We start from the raw sequence: 5,830 nt of genomic DNA on the forward strand, positions 1-5,830 counted from the left end.
GTATCACTTATCTCCACCGGATATAATTAGCTTATTTTGTGTTCAGTTCAGGTTTTTTAAGCTTCTTATTGCAGAAATAACAGAGTGACATTGCTATATATATAGATATAACAATGCCCGCAGTGCTGCTGCCATATGGTAGACTGGGAATTAAGAGATTTACAGGCAAGAACGCGTTTTCCTCGTTACCAAATTAATAAATAGGGACGGCATGCAATCAGCCCCTTTAGATTTGGAATTATTTGTATCTGGGGCATTTACATAAATGCCACATAATTCTTAAATATTTACACATCGTAAGATAGGATGAACCCATATCTTTTTTGAGAGGGGCAAGCTTTTCCTTTAGACCCAACGTCGAAAGAGCGAGGACAATAAAAGACAAAATAATATTTCAGGAAGAACAAAACTGATATTTCATACGTGCTAAATGACTAAATTATCTTAAAAATTTGAATTGAGGTGAGCCAGATCCACACCTGAATTATCTAACACCTAAATATTCATATTTACATGACTACCTAATGTCACATTAAAATATAATTAATATAATTGTCTTTTTAAAATGAATGTGACATTAATTTATTATAAGTGTTAATATCAAACTTCACATGTTAGATATGCAAAGCCCGCCAAACGGAGGCCACATAATATTTAAATAATTATTTAAATAAATCCATGGAATTTAACTATAGGTGTATACTGCCAACATAGATTAAATAATCTATTTCAAATTTACCCTTTTGATTTTATTTGTAAAATAAAATGCAGCAGTTAAGACTATTTAAACTGAGCGATTCTGTCATTTGAATTGTCTTAACAAAAGACGAGATAATTAATTAACATAAAAAAATAAATTGCTCTATTTATTATTATTAGACAAATAATAAATTAGATGCAAAATAATAAAAAATTAAAATATATAACAATAAAGTAAATAATTTTTAAATTATTTTGTGTCAATATTCTATTTTAATAATTGAATTCTAATATATGTTAAGATTCAGCCTTGAAATTCAAGCTAGCAAGCTACTAATTCAAGGTTCATTCATAATTAATTTTTCAAGATAGTGAATGCTTGACTCAATTCTTATTTATATTTAGGTATTATATATATATATATATATATGAGTTTATGGGTTAGGTTTGTATATATATAAGAATTGAGTGTTATGCATGAAATCTTCATAAAAATTGAGGCTTGGGTGTTAGCTATGTATATACATAAGTATTGAGTGGTATGTTTTTACTTATTGGTAGAATTCAAGTTAGTTCGTTGAAGTAAAGCAATATATGCATCGGGTCTTGTTCAAATTGATAGTGATATAGAAGCGGATGTTATTACTAGAATTCACGTTGGATGGTTGAAGTGGAGGAATGCACTGATGAGGTTTATTGTTCAAAATGATGGTGATATAGATGGGGATGTTCTTAGTAGAATTAAAGTTTCTTGGTTGAATAATAGGAATGCATCGATCAGATCATATATTTGAAGTGATGGTGATATAGATAGAGATGTTATTAGTAGAGTGCTAGTTATAATGAGTGATATGAAGAATGACTCACCATAAATGATGTTCTACTATTTCTAGCTTCCTAGTCCTAGTAGTGTAGGCACCGCATCAAAGAAGCGTGGCACATCGCCCTAGATAGCTTAGGTGAGTTAATTTGACATGTTGAATGTTTTAGATAGATTAAGTTTAATTAAATCGATCTTTGATTTAGGTTAGGTTAAGTTGATTTAATTTAATTTAATTTAAGTTTTAATAGTTTTACTTTAGGTTTGGAGTATATTTGACTTGAGTCTGTTTGGGCATAAGTTTAAATTTAGTTGAATTTAGGTTTAATTTAGATAAGAATTTGACTTACTCTTAGCTTGAATTACTGTATAGTTTTTATTAGGTTAAGTTTATCTTGTTTACTGTTGAGCATAATTTAAATTTATTATAGATTAATGTCTAGTGTAGATTAAATTGATTTAAACACAATTTTGATTCAATCTCAATTTAAATTTAAATTAATATAAATTCAATTTTAATCTCAAATTTGGTTTGAATTCATTTTAATTCAATTTAGAATTAAATTTGATTAATTTTAAATTAAATTGGATTTAGGTTAAGTTTGATTATAATTTATTTGATTAGATTTTAGGTTATAGTGCGACTCTTACTATAATAACAAAGTTTAAAATCTAAGTTATCAATCTCGTTAGTTTTTTCTCCAACCATTCGCTCCTTGAATAAATAAGATATTAATCTTTCTATGAATCATAATATTCCAAACTCTATTAATTTATCATTGAGATACCTATATTTCAAGATCCTATCATAATATTTGTTTTATTAGTTTCACGAACTAATTTCTTTATCTGCATCTGTCTGAAATGTGGTAACGCTTGCTTATTTGATACTAAACCCGGTCGCCAGTGTAGCAGCACTTGCACTTTTCACTATATTTAGGGCATACAGTGCATCCCTTCCAGAGAACACCCTAGCACTTACACAATGATCCAAATGATTAATGTCATGATTTTTTCTACTAGTTTTACGCTGGCTATTGACTTACTAACACAACCCTTCACTTTTCACATCTAGGCTTGGAACCGACAATGATAATGTTATGGGTCTATTATGTACAAGATGGGAAAAAAAATTATAAATTTAAGTGCTCTTAATGTTGTAAGTAGGGTTGTTAGTAGTCAAGTCAACTATTGAGCCAGCTCAGCTTGACTCAATAAATGGCTAATGAGTTAGGCTCAAGGAACTAATAAACCAAACTCAGGCCAGCGCCGACTCAACTCATTACCTCATGAGCCGGCTCATTTAAAAAATATTAATATAAAATATACTCAAAATATATGACAAGACTTCATCTTTATATCAAAAATAATAATTTATATTAAATGACTTCTTATTATTTACCTCCCAATTATTCATTTTATTGGTCAACTCATTACAACAATAGCTTAAATTAATATTACTTTCTTTCATAATAAACAGGCCATCTCGTGTAAGCTCAAACCCGTAGACTTAAGCTCAAGCGCAAACTCGATTACTTAATCAAGTTCAAACCCAAGCAAAGAGTGACTCAAGCTCGACTGGACTCATTTACAGCGCTATTATAGTATATACATTCAATAATGATGTTAATACCCTTGTGAATTATAATGATACATGAGCAGTCTTGAAAACAAATTGAGTTAATGGACTACTTATTTAAAAGCGCATTAACATTCAGATGTGTTTGCATCAAATAATTATGGTTTTAGCTCATAAAAGTAATAGTGATAGTAATTATATGACAATAAGTTTTGCTCTAAGTTTTGACGTCGCTTGCAGGGGAATTTACATACGCACCAGCTAATTTTTATGTATTTACAAAAGCTAACACCTAAACTTTATTTTTTGCATTTATACCACAACCCAAATATTTCCCATCGCATAAAAAACACCACTAATTGACTTCAAGATAATGAAATACACCATGTCATGCAGTAGATAAAATGGTATACATGTAAAAATCTGAAGTGTTTGATATGTGAATACATATGAATTGGTAAATATTCTTAAAATTTAACAAAATGTGGTCATAAAAAAAAACCTCTAAATTTAAGAAAAATAAATAAATACCTATTACAGCTTCCAAAAAATTTACTTTTTCCCCAAAACAACTTGCAAATCTTCCCCAAAACAACTCTCTTGCTTTATTTTATGATTGAGGTAGCTGCAACTTATTAATAAGCTACTGATAAGCAGGTGATCCACATAAACTGTTGATCAACAGCTGATCCGGATAATCTGATTGGTTGTTTGGTTTGTGCTATTGAAAAACAGCTAATTTGCAATTATTTCTGGATAAATGATCAATCTGCCCCTGTGCTGTAATGATGTTTGTAACAAAACTGTCATAGCACACATGAGACCATAAAAACTAACGCTGCAACCTTTCTTGCAACATAACCATTCCTAATAAGACCTCCATTGCAACCTCACCTGCATTAAGATCTTATTATTCAAAACATGTCACAATTTCCCTAACATCATAGTCATCTCTAACAAAACTTACAGTATCAACAAGACTTGCATCACAGACTTATTTTGATGCAATCATCTCCCCCAAGACCTTCCCTACAATCAACCACCACAAAGCTTATGTAAGAAAATTAACTGTATCAAGGCTATCTCTAGGAATTGTGTCGCTCCAACCCCATCATACATAGGGACCTACATAGGTTCCTCCATCATCACCATTCATGGTTGTCCAAGGAGCATTTTGCACTACAGCTCATCCAAATATAAGAAGTTGAACAGTTCTTGTACTAAATTTTTATAAATGGCCGAAGCAACCTGATTAGGTAAGGCCCTCTAGTTTATGATTCCAAGTGTTTTCCAAAGAAAAAGACTTGTCGGGGTAGATTGAATACCTTTTGTGCAAGAGATAAAAGAGTAATCCTCACTCTATCCATGTATAGGAAATTAAAAAATAAATGTCATAGGCTTATCAACATCAACCCTAACTCTAACAACTCGATTTCCTACATGCAATACTCCTAAAAATTTTGGAGGACTGAAACAAGAAATATTAGATTAACATAAGCTTAAACACCAAATTTAAGTTACAGTTTTCAGCAAAAAATGTCGGGTGTAGAGCCTTAATTTAAATAATAAAGCAAATATAACGAGCACATCAAAACTGTTTTATTGTAACAAAAAAAAAGGCTACACAATTAAGGCAATAAGAACAGAAGCATTGTATCAGAGAACAAGAATCAAAATTAATCAAAGATGCCATGGTTTACATCATAAAGTTAGCATCAGATTGACTTATTTTCTCCACACCTCTAAAATCTACATCTGACTTTCTGCAATGCTGGCGAGACACTCTAGTTAGAAAAGATACATTGTTTCAATCTCAAATACTATGCCCTTATTTGTTGTGATTCATTGAAGAGTTAGGATCCTTCTCCGAAGAAGAGGAGGACGTTGCATCGATTTCTGGGAATTCGAGTTCAGCAGAAGCTGGAGGGATGACAGAGTGGCGACCCCAAGAATTGTCGGCGAGCGGCTACAACTCTTCTGGCCGACAAATCGACAACAAGAAACAGGTAGCGAGAAGGCGGGAGGAGATTTGGAGTAGGAGTTAAGGGGGTTCAAGGGCGGGAAAGCGGCTGAGAAGACAACCGCCATTAACTGCAAGGGACGAAGGGCAACCGCATAACTATCGTTGGTGAGAACGCTGGCCCGCGGGGTCGATCCCACGGCCGCGTTTATTATAAAACGTGAACAGCGCTTTTGGATAAGCACAAGCGACCGAAATACAAGAAACAAATGCATCGAGCTGCGTTTTCAAAAAGCAAACGCAGCAAATAAGCCGCCCCAAACAGATCTTAAGCCTTGGCAACAAGTTTTCTGGTACAAACTCCAATTTGCATTGCAAAATTAGCAGTCTACAAGACAAACAAAAACAAAGTAAAAATAAATAAAATAGCTGATAAGTAAATAAAATAGCAACAAATCACAGAAAAATGGAGAATACACAATAAATGAAAGAGGGCGGTTGATTTGTAAATAGCAAATTTCGGATGGTCTATATGGAATTGCCCCTAACATGAGGGGGTAATTAGATACAGACCACCCAAAACATTGATATTTACAAATCAACCAATGTGGTGATTTGTTTGAACCACCGAAACAATGTATTTACAGGTGCCAAGATCAAACTACAGAGATTTTGAAAAAAAAAAAATATGGGTTGGGATTATGTATTTACAGGTGTCATGATCAAGCTACAGAGATTTTAAAATATATATATATATATATAAACGGAGGCC

This window comes from Phalaenopsis equestris, unplaced genomic scaffold, assembly GCF_001263595.1.
Source record: "Phalaenopsis equestris unplaced genomic scaffold, ASM126359v1 Scaffold000488, whole genome shotgun sequence".
Lineage (NCBI taxonomy): Eukaryota > Viridiplantae > Streptophyta > Magnoliopsida > Asparagales > Orchidaceae > Phalaenopsis > Phalaenopsis equestris.